The following is a 14,652-nucleotide window of genomic DNA, read 5'->3' on the forward strand; positions in this document are numbered from 1 at the left end:
AGATTAAGTCAAAAGATGCGGCCTTACGGGCCACGGAATTGTAACACACCAAACGCCAAACATTTTCACTCAACAGAACTTCATTTTGGTTTAGACGCTACATAATGTAATGTTAAAATATTCTTTCAAAAAAATTTTTTTTTTTTTAAATAAAGAGCACATAGCCTATATTGGAAGTCTGAGGGAACAAATTTCTTGATGCGAACTTTTTTTTTTTCTTAATACACCCTGAAGAAGCGGAGCACATGAACGTAACTGACTCTGACAACATCAAAGGTCGAGGTTGAGATGCTCCCCAGGTGGATATTAGGATCCCAGGAGACATTTCTGCAGCCTTTGAAATGTCACTTTTTGAACAACTGAATCGGTGACAGAGTCCTGAGTAAGATTGGTAAAGTGACATCTCCTAGCAAACAGTACATTACCACGTCTAACTTCAGGCTTTTTGACTCTTTATCTTAGATACACTCAGCTTAGTCATTTTGCACAAAACGCTCTATGTTGCTGTACACAAAATCTAACGGATTTGGTATAGCCCAGTGAAAATTCATCCGAATAACCAGAACATGTCTGTCAAACTGTTCAGAAAAAGTGCTGGGTTTAAACCGCTAGTTTCTGATCAAAAGTATGTTCCATTTTTGTCAGGGTTTAGAATTATTAGCACTTGTCACATGTGAATGCTAAAAGGTTTCCAGTAACTCTCTGAGTCTTGGTATCTATATATAGCAAACTATTATTCACACCAGGAGTCATGTTAGCACTTTTAACAAGAATTGTAACCCAGCTGTATGTGTCTATTCTCAGAGGTGAGAGGATGTGGTGTATACCTACTTCCATATTAAACGCATAGATCTATGTGAGGGTTACGCTTGTAATGACTGCTTCCTCAGAACTCACCCCCTTAAATATGTCTGCTGAGAATTGACCAGATTTTATGAGCAAGAACATTTTCTAAGATTTCCATCATCTTATACGGCCATGATGATTCTGTTTATTTATTCATATTTTTGTTTAAAAAAGAGAGAGAGAGAGAAAAAAGGTTAAATGAACAGGTGCGTGTAAAAGATTCCAGAAAACAACAATTATCGAAGCCTCCAGAGAGGCTGAAAAAAAAAGAGAGAAAAAGGAGAAAAGCTGAGAAATACTGAGAGATTTATTCATCTCTCCATTGCCTCAACACGTGAAGCATTTCAGCTCCTAACACCATCTACAAATAAGCTAGAAACAATAAAAGTTTGTGATAAAAACATAAATAATAACAGAGCCTAATTTTTTTTTTTTTTTTTTTTTTTTGTGAAGACGTTTTTCACAGACAGCATTCTCTAAAACAAAGGAATAGTTGAGATGTTTGAAATAGTAAGCGGTAATAGAAACAACCCTAACAGTGACGGTGAAATTGCTATAATTTCATACATGGCGTGTGGTGATGTTTAGACGATGTCTGTGTGCAACTCTCATTTGTCAAGACCACATGCATAGTCGTGTTCTCTGAATGAAAAGAAAAGAAAGAAAGAAAGAAAGAAAGAAAGAAAGAAAGAAAGAAAGAAAGAAAGAAAGAAAGAAAAAGAAATAGAGGGGGGAAAAAGAGGTGGGGGCAGTTTTAAAAATCTCCCCTTTACCTTTCTCTTCTCCTGTCATTTAGCTTACTTAAAATCAAAGATTCACGTCGTCCTTTGTAATCATAAGGTACGTACACGTTTGGGATTACACAGTAATTGGGCATGACTGTGCTTTACATACGCACACATTTTAGCAAACGCTAGAGCCCCCACCCCCCTCACACATGTTTGAATAAAGCAATTCAAACGCCGGTTTAGCCAACCTCTGCGGCTCAGTTACCCTGCGGTTAGCAAACAGGAGTAAAATTTAAACGATTTTCCAAAATTATAGTTCCAAAACAACATGTAGCTCAAGCTGAATTTTCTGTTCTTTTTTTTTTTTTTTTTTGTTCCGTTTCACCACAGAAGTTGGTAGCAGGGTACGTGTCATCAGAGTGAGGAAGTTCCCCTGTGATCATATTCAAAAGCTGATGAAGCCCGTGGCTCACACCGCCTCATTTTAGATGATTCATTTGGTCCCCATACAGTCATTTACCCCGGGGAAACACGTCCCTGCTTTGATTTGCTGGGAGGTGTACACATTATAGGCGTATAAATCCAGATAATTTCAGACTCCGCTCGGGCCTTTGGACTCAGGCGGGGCTGAGTATCAGATGAAGCAGGTCCTCAGAGCCTGAAAGATGACTTCTCAGTTTGTGCAGGACCCACGGCACTGACAGACACAAATGAGAATAGGAAATCAATGGCGACTAAAAAAAGCACTGGAATGGAAGGGGGCAGTTTCTGTTTTAAGCCACTGATATTCAGGAACATTTAAGCCATCTGCAAAGGGAGAGTGAGAGTGAGTGAGAGTGTGTGTGTGTGTGTGTGTGTGAGACAGAGAGAGAGAGAGAGGGACATTAGAATATTAAATGAATAAAATATGATGCCCTGGGAACTCAGCCAAGCTTAGACATGAAGATAAAATGGAAAATGCACTCAGTGTCGGTGCAGGGTGAAAAAAGAGGGTGGCCTTGGTTGAGCCAAAGAATTTAGTGCTTTTTAGATTAGGGCAAAGTGTTATTTTCCCTGCTCCTCCTCTTACACACACACACACACACACACACATTATATATATATATATATATATATATATATATATAAATTAGAGTGTTGTTGCAATGAGATTGTTTCACCTGAATCAGTCATGTTGTCCTTGAGCATTTGGGCCCGTGTAACCACACTGTGGGAGAGAAACAGAAAATACTGCAGACCAAAATGTTATTGCTTCTCTTTTCTCATGACTGAGCAGGAATTTGATTTATTTTTAAGGTCTGTGTGATGGTTAATTTAAAAGACAGGATTGTGAATTTTCAGATTAACTATGTATTCACAAACACCAAAAATTTACGATTAGTTTTGGAATAGCGTGTTGAAGTGGACAAATTCTTAGTTTGATAGTCCATTAGACAAGTATTCACAAATGGTGACATAGGTGGGCTAAAAAACAAAACAAAACAAAACAAAACAAAAAAAAAAACAATTTGAAGGCAATAACTGTACAATTCAAAACATTTTTCTCATGATGTTCTCAATGTAAGTGTTTGATTACCAGTGAAATGCGACATTCTGTTCATTCCAAAGCCGGCGAAGGGCCTTTTTCAGAGATGTGTCTGTAGAACGTCATACTCATTCAGCCGTCCGTCACAGCCCAGCCGCTGCAGCGTAGCCTGTACAACACAAACAGTCATTCATTAAAAGTACAGCCCCAGACGTCCCTGAGTGGACCGAAGGCCCGAACTAGAACTTTATCCGAGTAATCCAAACGCTTGGTAAGAGCTGGCCAAACGTTAAAGAAGCATACATTCCCAGTGGTTTATGGGAGATTTAGTCCATGTGGAGTACCTTCCCAAGCCTCTCTTATAGCAGATTGCTCAAACAAAAAAAAAAACAACAAAAAAAAAAAAAACCCACATTGGTTTTGGTATGCTGCAAACTTTTTCCGTCCTCGTTAAATCTTATATAAGGATCGGCTCCCATTGTTCCTGCCAAATTTAAAGGGCAAATTTAGCCAAAGCCAAATCACTAAAACAAGAAGTCATGTGGAGCTTGGGAAGAATTTACCTTAAAGCCTCCTTAAGGTCTATGTTCCAAAACATCACGTTTATTCATTAACTCCCACAAATATTTCCTCATGAATATTTATGTCATAGGTCAACCACAGATAACCCCTTATTTGAGGCATGCTTTATGTAGAAATGCACATAAACGCAAACAGACGTCACACACATATGTATATCAACGCCACAAACTCACCGCCCAAACCTTCCAATACCCACAGTTACAAAATGAGCAACATCAAATAGTTTTAGTTTTACTGATGTAGAATGTGCATAACCTTTTACATTTTCTCTCTCTCTCTCTCTCTCTCTCTCTTTGTCTCTTTCTCTCTCTCTCTTTTTTTTGTTTTGATTTGTTTTGTTCTGTTTTGTATTCCTTCTCAGATGCAGGGCAAAAGTAACCAAGTCAATCATGGCTTTTTAGAGGCTTTTTGTTTCCACAGTTCAAACTTCTCCTCTAAATTCTTAATGAGCCTCTCTGTAAATGGAAGCTGACTCTGTGGTCGGTCAGGTCAGTCCTTTGTTTCTCTCACTCAGAGCGACTGCATGCTAAAATCCCATCACTCCATTTAGTAAGTGCTCAAGCAACCTTTTCCTGACATCTGAGTTGTGACTTCTTAGTTTCTGGATGGTTCCTAAGCGTTCCAGGAGCGCTCTAAACTATATACATGCAATAGAGCACAGACAGGTGGAGGAATCACATTTTGGGATGCGGGCCTGACCGAAACTGTCCAATTGTGTCTGATGTTTTCATTCTGTGTTGTTCTTCATCTGCAAATTATGGGTCAAAATCAGAGAGCAACATTTTCTTTATCGCCCCAGACTGCAAATTCTTGTCAGTGTTTCTAGGCAAAGGCTGCAAAGCCCAGGCTTTTCACTTCTTTTAAACATTCAGAAAGGTCGCAAACACACAGGGATTCTTTGAATATTTCTGAGCCATACAGATTAGTTTTAATTCTCAAGGCCTGTGAATTCCAATAAGTCAGTAAAAATCCAGCTAAAATTCCAAAGTGATGTTGCAAAACAAGTTTTCGTGACAAAGTATGTTTGAGAGACCTTCCTCAAGCGTGAAGTAAGAAATCTAAAAAAAAAATAAATAAATAAATAAAATTGAACATCTGCTCTTATGAAAATTGTTTCTCTCCTGTTTTCAAAGTGCCAGATAAACATCACAAAAGCAGAATAGGCTACATAGCTGTACAAAAGGAATTCTTTTATTGGTCAATGAATTTTATTTTCTTGGAGACAGTTGTTTTTTTTTAATTCTATTCCATCTCTCTCATTAGTTAATTAATCTTTTCACACCAAATGTCATCAGAAGTAACAGCAAAATCATGGCCAATAATCAAACACTTCATCACTGGCTGTGAAAGGTCATGAAATGTCAGAGTCATAATCATTTTGATTTGTAAGTCTGCTGAAGAACTCTCTACTCATCATCTGAAAGTCGACAGTGTCAAAGCCTGATGCTCACTGGAGCTGCTTTCGCCTGGATGCTTGCAAGAGCCATACTATTTATTTATTTTTATCATTATTATGTGGTATTTTGTGGAATATCTAATGTGGCATCAGTGTAAGGTTTGAGTTTGATACTGTCTAGACCCTGGGTCAGATACAGTCAGTCTGAGAGCACTGATGCTGAATCCCTCAGACACAGAGACATGGAGATTAAAGTGCCAAACTGTGAAGGACTTCATGCACAGAGAGAGAGAGAGAGAGAGAGCGAGAGAGAGAGAGAGAGAGAGAGAGAGAGAGATAGAGAGAGAGAGAGAGAGAAACAGAAATGTGTCTGAAGATAAGGGTCCTGCCCTAGGGGTGTCCAGAGGAAGGCAATCTTTCTCTCTTTCTTTCTCTCTCTCTCCCTCTCTCTCTCCCTCTCTCTCTCTCTCTCTCCCTCTCTCTCTCTCTCTCTCTCTCTCTCGCCTTCTCTCTCTCTCCCTCTCTCTCTCTCTCTCCCTCTCTCTCTCTCGCCCTCTCTCTCTGTCTCTCTTTCTCTCTCTCTCTCTCTCTCTCTCTCACCTTATCTCTCTCTCTCTCTCTCTCTCTCTCTCTCTCTCTCGCCCTCTCTCTGTCTCGTCTTATCTCTCTCTCTCTCTTTCTTTCTCTCTGTCAGACTCTGTCTTTCTCTCTCTCTCTCTCCATCACTTACACAGTAAGCTCTCTTAGGTCTTGCCCTCTTATCCTAGTCTGGAGTCACTTTCTCCTGTTTCACGACTGAGTGGCACTGGGTAATGTGACAACTGATTCAACTCCAATTTGTGTGAGAATAGACCTCCGAGGGCAAACAGTAGTTCCCCTGTTCTCCCTAAATTTGTCAGCGTTTGAATCCACTTCAGTTTCCTCGATGGCATATATTTAGAAGAGTGGGCCATACATGTAGAAGAGAGTAAAGATGAATGATCGTTGATACATTGGGTGTCTTATGACGAGTGTTGTATTACTCAACTCGTAATTGACGAGTCAAGCAGTAACCTGGTCAGTGAGATGTCTGCTGACATTTAGACCGTGGAGATATCGTCAGGGAATGTGTGTGCAGGCATGCAGTTCAGCCCGATCTAATTACATATGACAGATCCAGGCCAAACTCCTACTGTCATAAAAAAAAAGCAGGCTGAGTACAATTGATCCTGGTATATTACCAGAGCTTTACTGCTCTCATTGCCTCATGGGCATCTGCTCAGACTCACAGAGGTGTGGGCTTATTGGCCCTGGGCTGAATAAGTCATTCACTTGTCTAATGAACCGTGGATTATAAGACTTCTGGATATATGGATCAGGGACTTCAAACTTTCTCCTCAGTTGGATTTCTCCTTAGAGGTGTTACTGTTTTTTTTTTTTCTTTTTTTTTGGGGTGGGGGGTGGGCGCAATATTCGTATACAGCCTTCAAACAACCATTTTGCCATTAATTTACCATGTTATTGTTTAGTTACGCCCTAATTAGTGCATGATTAGCAAGCAATTAGTAAGCAATTCCAATTAAACTGATTATTTTTAACTTTACGGGTATACCCGTGTGTATTCCACATAATAGAATATACTGGCTCAGAAATTAAGTAACTCAGAAAGTAACGGGTGTAAAAGTTTTATACAAAACACAAGAACAATATATAGTACGTATAAAACATACAAACAGTTACAATATGCAGTACATTAAATCTCATTATCCACAAGTAACAGACATGGAGTTGTATAATTATAGTTTGAGGCAAAACTTGGTTCTAGACAAAAGAGAATCTAATCAAAAGAAATAATAGAATAAAAAAAAAAACAGGAGAAAGAGTAGAGACTAGAAAAGGAACATAGCTACCTGACAAGTCAGCAATGACCCTCTCAAGAGCTGTCTTACTCAGACTAAGAACTTAATTAATGTCATTTGCAGTTTTATTTGCGGCTACCATTCACTGTCAGTCAGTTTAGGGGAGTCGAGACTCATCCGTACAGAATTAACTGGGACGGAGACAAACCAATGTGTGGTGAATTTGAAATCACCTTGGTTTAGAATACATTATCACAAACGAACGTTTTGTCATAAAATCACTCTCTGGCAATGTGATTTTCTGAATGAGCTGACGTCCGCCTGGTAAATTCAGCTACGAAATTCACACAGCCTTTCTCCAAAGGGACAAGCAGGGCTCCTTAATGAGTCACAAGTATTAACCCCCCACCCCCGCCCCTCCATCTCGAGACCCATGCCCCTGCTGTTTGAGTCTGTCTGCTAATGATTCTTACATAATGTTCTAATCTGTACCCAGGGTGCCACTGCTAGGAATATAAAAACACCGAGGCGTCAATGAACATGACAACTTGACAAATATAGCCTGGCCTCTAGCTTCAAAACACTGCACTCAAGACACCTCAAAGTCCAGAGAATATGCAGCGCAATGCTTTGAGGTTAAACTAATGAAGGCCGATAGATGCATCAATGTCCACAGCAGTTCACTGTCCTCAGAGGACCATAACGGTGCCCATTAATGCAAAACTACACTACCCAGACACCCCTTCAGCCTCTGTCAGATCTGTTGTCCATAGCAAACATAGTATTTCAGAGGTCTGCACAGCTTATCTCTTGGGGGGAACAGATGGAGGTGGAGATGGGAGAGAGAAGAGACAAACTCTGTAGAAGGGTGGGGGGGGGGGGGGGGGGGGGGCGCTTGAGGGAGTTTTCGGAGGGGCGATTCTCTGCATGTTTGTCTTCCTCTTCCTCCAGGGCCAATGCCAATTACTCAGACATTTAATTGCCTTGCCACTCTGTTGACTTGTCCTTACATAACACTCTCCTCCGTTGGCTGGCAATGTCAGCTATAAATACCTCACCGCGGGAGCCGGGAGCTCGGGACGAGGCAAAGCAAAGGCACACTGGAGCAGCTTTATTCACAGACTAATCACAACCGTTGTCATGCAGACATATGCCACTGCTTATTACTATGTGACTGCGGATGTTGATGAACTAGTCGGAAAATTCTAGAACATGAGCAAATTAAGCTTTGCGTGACAAAAATTTAAAAAAAGAAAAGAAAAGAAAAGAAAAAGAGAAAAAAAATGACTGTTTTACTCTGTCATTCTGTCTCCCTGTAGACGACTTCTTTTCTGGATGACTGACTGTGTCTTTCTCTCAGGGTGTTTTTGTTAGGGTTTTTTTCTTTTTTTTATCATTTCAGATATATTTTGAACCTCGTAGGACAATTAAGCGGTAGGAGAACAAAACAGTGAGTCCCAGAGGAATGGAGATTTTCACAGGGTTGGAAGACGCAGTCATGAAATATAGGCAGGATAGCTGGATTTCCATTTTATTTTGTATGAGTGTGGTTATGGAAGAGTGAATATTTTTGTAAGGGAAGTGGAGCAAGGTAGAAAGATAAGATGGAGAAGAAAAGTGAGCAGTGTAGAGATTATGTTCTGTTTCTTAACGGGGCCTCCATGGATGATCTCTTTATCTACAGCTATATTTGAATGATGTATTGATAAATTCAAGTGTTTATATTTGGAGAAACATTTCATGTTTTATAATTGTCTGTACATATATAATCCTTCTGTAGATATTGTATACATGATTAGTTTTGAAATAAGATGATGTTTAGATTGATTTTGTGCATCTGTTTAGATGTTAAACATGACTGTTCCAAATTTAAATTCCCCTCTCAATTTTACCTGAACAAACCGTGGCATCAATGTTGCTTTGATCACACAACATACAGCAGGACAAAACAAGCTTACATAGCTTCACTTATATATATATGTGTGTGTGTATGTGTGCGTGTGTGTATGTGTGTGTGTGTGTATACACACAAGCTTGTATGATGTCCACACACACACACACACACACACACACACACACACACACACACACACACATATATGTATGGTTCTCAATGGATAACAAAGTTAGAGCGCACAGTCTTTACTGAGATATTGTGGATCTCAGGTATATTTTATCAATTTTAATTTGCTAAAAGGCGGTCTTGACTTGTGACGGTAGATAGAATTGTCAGAAACACTTGGCATGCGATAGCCGTGTTTGGAAAAGCAGTTTTCATGTCTCTTGTCAAGTAAATATTGCAGCACTTCAGATGGGGTGTTTACATCAGCTTGGAGCAAATGTGACAGATAAATTCATTGGCCAGATCCCCACCATGAATCACCCCCCCCCCACCCCCACCCCCAAAAAACTCAGCAAACTCATCACAGACTTCGGTCGGGTTTCAGTATGGTCAGCGTTTTTAATGTCCACCAAGACGCCAAAAAGACGACTGCACACACTCAAAAGTGAAAAGAGCTCTTCCGTCTAGCTGAACACAGTGTCCAGCCAGCAGTTGAAAAAGGGGGGGGGGGCTGTCCAATGACAATTAGATATTTTGAAGAGAATGCACCATTAACCAACTGAGCAACTGGAGAAGACACAAATCACAGTTGGATAATTTGATTCTCCTGTTGGATTTGAAAACAGCGAATTCGGACACAACACAGAGAGCTCGCGTAAAGGCCACGATTCGTGCGATACCATTTTAGTTTCGGGGCCCCCACAACACCGGGCCCGGTGTGTGTGTGTGTATGTATGTATGTGTATATATATATATATATATATATATATATATATATATATATACACACACACACACACACACACACACACACACACACACACATATACATACATACATACATACATACATACATACATATATATATATATATATATATATATATATATATATATATATATATATATATGCTCAGGGAGATATGGAGTGAATGTAATTTCTCAGGCTATCTTGAACATATTACTTATATGCCAGTTAAGTTTCAGCCAGTAGCAGTCAGTGGGTGGATGGTGTCCAGTGTCTAGTATGCAGCAGTCTGGGGTTCAGTCCTCTTCCTAAGCACACTGCCACGCTGCCACTTACGGCCATACCACCCCGAGCACGCCTGATCCTGTCTGATCTCAGAAGCTAAGCAGGGTTGGGCTTGGTTAGTGCTTGGATGGGAGACTGCCTGCAAATACTAAGTGCTGTTAGCTGTTTTCTTTCCTATTGTCAGCTACCGTTCTATGTTACATGTAGCACCATGGTTCTGGAGGGAGCTGCATTTTGTTCTTCATCTAACATCTAATTGTGATGAGAGTAATGACAATAAAGCTTAACTTGACTTAACTGAATCATAATGAAGCCCTCTTCTTCTCCAGAAAACCTAACATGCAAAAAGTGAGTCATAGAAAGTGGATAAAATGCCATACTCAGTTTTCTTTCCCTTAGGAAACATGAATACTTAACATATCGTTTAAACTATCATATGAAATGTACAATGGATTCTTACCATTTGCTCTGTCTCTATACTGAATCATCATGTGTTTTTTCTTTTCTCTTTTTTCTTTTTAATGAAATACTTAGTAAGCAAAGTATCTAGACACTGGAGACCACAACAGTTCTGATATCCCACAGTAAAAAATCTCTAGATGAACGAGCATCCAGATACCAAAAAGCCTTCTCAATATCTTAAAAAAAAACACAAAGTACATTTTAAAACCAGTGTGTATGTCTGAGGCATTAGGGCTATTTCCACCACACAGCAATTTGGTACTTGAACATGTTATTAAGAGATCTGTGGATTCTGGGAACTGAGCCAGACGGCATGTTTGTCTTTCTCCTAATGGTTTTCAATGGTGCTGTAGATTCTCGAAACCAGCAGCAAAGATCTAACCTCATGCCCACCACTCTGCCTCTGTTTATTCCAGGCGTGTTTCCACATTTACTGTTTAATAATTGAGAATTCTGGCATCTTAATATCTGTGTTTTAATATCAGAATAGGGGTTACAAGGCCCACTGGTAGGAAATCATCTGTCTTCGATTAGAAGTCGATTTATTTAGATACAAAATTACAACTATTGCTTGAAAAAAAAGAAAAGAGGTTGGTTAATAAAAAACAATAGTTTGAGCTGGAAAGCCCAAAGCTTGGTTTCTCACCACCAGTTAGACAAATGCTTGAGGATGAACACAGACCCTCCATAATTACTGGGCATGAATTTCTGTTGCCACAGTTTTTTTTTCCAATCTTCCCTCTCTCTCCCTAATCTGTGCCACATTGTCTGTCCTGAGCAAGAGAGTTGTGTTTTTTTGTGTGGACATGCAAACACTCCACGTCGGGCTTTGGTAATGAGCATATCTCCATTCATTAAGTCTAATGAGCACTGACGCTCAGATTAAAGTTCCACCTCATGGGTTTTGGTCCAGAGCCCAAACCTTGACCCTAGACCCAACAACCTTAATCCACCACTCTATGGAAAAACTCCTCCCTCTGCGTGTACAGTAGGGAGAAATGTATGTGTGTGTGTGTGTGTGTGTGTGTGTGTGTGTGTGTGTGTATGAGCGTGTGTGTGCATGTGTGAGAGAGAGATCCAGCTTAGCTGCAAATATGTGTCTGTTAGCACAAACCAGGAGTGCACATGTTTGATTGTTGTCTTGGTGAGTTATTAAAACAAAATGCCCATATAACATTTAACTATGAATATATGAATTTTTAATCAGCACTTGCCAATGGGTTTTGCATTAAGTCACTGAGTGACTGTCTCACAATACTGGCCTCAAACTGTACGGTACCACGGACACTGACTGCTTAGCAACAATTTCCTTTTGTGTCCTACTAATTATTAATCTTTGCCTGTGAATCCTGACAGAGTAAAAATGTCGAATCAGGTGCTTATTCTGGGATTTCCACAGGAATCACAGTCTTGACAGTAAGAAATAATCTGTTGTTGAATGGTGTGGTTGACCTCCTGATGTCCCGAAGAGCTTAAGACAAACGTCCTGCTAATCCAGTTAACAACGCTCATCGTCTGACTGGCCTTCTGCCCTTTGTCCAGGGCTGATGGGAGAGAATTAGCAGCGTTGTGTTGGCGTCTCCACTGGGTTGAATGTCTGTGTTGGCCTTGAGTGCAGTGAAAGTGCACGGGACACACCGTGCTCCACCGCTGACAGCCGACGTGAGTGTTGAACGAAATGTTCTAGAAACCACCAGATTAGGAAGTTCATCTGATTATGGAGGTGAACAGGTGTCTCTTCTCACCTCGTTCACCTCATTCTAATTGGTGCAAAAGGCAAGAGGCTGAGAGCAGCCCCATCCAATGACCTTTTGAAAACTTCATGATATGGGTCACTGTGGTTGGTTAGTCTGAATGCCAATCATAAACACTGGGTGACTGTAGGTTTAGTTGCGTTTTGCAGGAGTATGCTTAAAATGCAAACATGCAAAAGGATAAAGCTATGGACTGTTAACACGAGCTATTGGCTGGGTGTGTGCATTAAAGCCCCTAAAGGAGATAATACCTTGAGGCCGTGGCGTGGGGGAGGGGAGAGCGGGGGGGGGGGGGGGGGGGGGGGTGCAGTGCTATTTTCAGCTCAGCACACAGACAAACAACATAGCTGAAATGACTAACCTGACAGCCTCCTCTCTGTATCTCCTGTGTGCCACAAGCCTCCTGTTGGATGTTTACATCTCACAGCACTGGATTTATAAATGCTAGCAGTCAACCTTTAAGAAATACAATTATAATTTAAATGATTATTTTCTGTCTGCCTTCAAGACAAAAGGGGTTATAATAATGAGTATTAACAATGAATAGTACAGTGATACACCTGTAAGCAATGGCACCCAGAACAAAGAAGATGTTGCAAACCAGGAATCCATGAAGAAATAATTTCACCTCAGACATCCCAGCTATGGTATCACAATATCTCATTATCAGTCAATAAACAAATAAACACACACACACACACACACACACATATATACATACATACATACATACGTACATACATACATTCCTACTCACACACACACACACACACACACGCACGCAACAGTTTTAAAAAAGGCAGCCTTACAAAATGCCATTTCTCCAGGCAAAATGCTCCTATTAGACAATGCCTTTAATGTCAGAGGTGTATAGAGACAGAGGGTTTGGAAATCTAATTAATCCAGTGTTGCCCTTGGCCACAGCGGGGGGTGCGGTGGGAGTCACGGTCCCTTTGTAGTAGGAGCTCAGCATGTTGGAGAGAAAGCCAACAGTCCCTGTGTGACAGCCTGGCCAGCTCTATTAGTACAGCTCAGGTAACACAACACGGCACTGCACTCCAGCCTAAGCTGTCCAGCAAGCACCACCTCAGGCCCCTGCTGTTTTTCTTCATTTTGTTCTCTCTCTCTCTCTCTTTCTCTCTTCCTCTCTCTCTCTCTTGCTCTCTCTCTCTCTCTGTCTCTCTCTCTCTGTCTCTCTCTCTCTTCTTCTCTCTCTCTCTCTCTTTCTCTCTCTCTCTCTCTCTCTCTCTTTCTCTCTCTCTTTCTCCTGCTTCTCCCTCTCTTTCAACAGCTCTGCTGTGCAGTCATAAAACTGCAGAGCCTTAGAGAACATTAGCGTTAATTACAGGCTAAACGAGACAGAGATGAAAAGTGCTCTCTCACTGGTACACGGTGTACCAGCGCTCTGGAGGGACAGACACTGGTGTGGCTAGATCCTGGTGAATCATGCTTTTCCTGTCGTAGCCGTATCGGGAGTCTACCCTTCAGCCCAGCCTGTTCACCCAAACATTTTGTATAATTATTAAGGGCTCGGGCTATTTCTGCAGCCCTGTTGGCCTCACTGGCAAAATTAGCACTTATTACGTAAGTTGGCCAAAAAAAATTGTATGCTTAAAAGGTTCTCTCTGAAATTGTGCTCTAGTGTGAAAATGGATTTATGCACAGAAAGACTTAACATGCCAGGTTTTGCTCTAGCTAATGTGCAGATGTATATATCACGCTCATTTAGTCATACAGAAACCAGGGGTCTTAAACACTGAGGTTTTGCTGCAGTTTGGTCAGAGGTGTCCTCGTGAAATTTTTCAGTTCATATGAAACACTACAGACAAGGGGACAGGGCATATTGTGAATGGTTAAAGTTGGAGTTAGCAGCTGTGTTAGCATTTGCACTGTCCATCCAAAATGTTGTGTATCACTTTATGTATTTGTCATGTTTTTATACATTCATATCCGATATGTGGGGCTAAGCTGATGTTATCCATAAGATCCCTAAGGCTAGGGTCGCCAAGTTCCTGAAACGAGAATAAAGAAGGGATCCGACCGCTGGCGACGTCGGCCACTGGAGGCGCCTGGTGGAGGAGGAACTTTGAGAGCGCTCCCTCTCCCTGCGTCCCCTGCAGCCTCTTTCTCCTCCTATGATTCTCCCCCGACGCAGGCCGTTTGAAGTCACAAAGTCCACCTTGACTAACAGAGAAAACCCGGTGGCAGACGGCGCAGTTGGCCATGTGCGCATTCTCTCTCGCACATTCCAGCCATTGGCGGTCATTTTCCAATTCCCTTCTATATTTTTGTAATCTTTTTTTTTTTTTTTTTCGCCGTCGGACTTCGCTCGGAGGTTGCCATTTTTTAAATCTCGCGCCGCCATCAGGCGTATCGTGGCACCGCTGACAGCGCCTCTCATTGGTCGTGACTCACGACCAGTGAAAA

General features: G+C 41.1%; 1 pseudogene; it reads left to right on the top strand.

Moving 5' to 3' along the window:
- The first annotated feature begins 10,054 nt into the window (after positions 1 to 10,054).
- LOC115828134 (uncharacterized) lies at positions 10,055 to 10,173 on the top strand (annotated as a pseudogene).
- Positions 10,174 to 14,652: the final 4,479 nt, after the last annotated feature.

Source organism: Chanos chanos, chromosome 14, assembly GCF_902362185.1.
Source record: "Chanos chanos chromosome 14, fChaCha1.1, whole genome shotgun sequence".
NCBI classification, from domain to species: domain Eukaryota; kingdom Metazoa; phylum Chordata; class Actinopteri; order Gonorynchiformes; family Chanidae; genus Chanos; species Chanos chanos.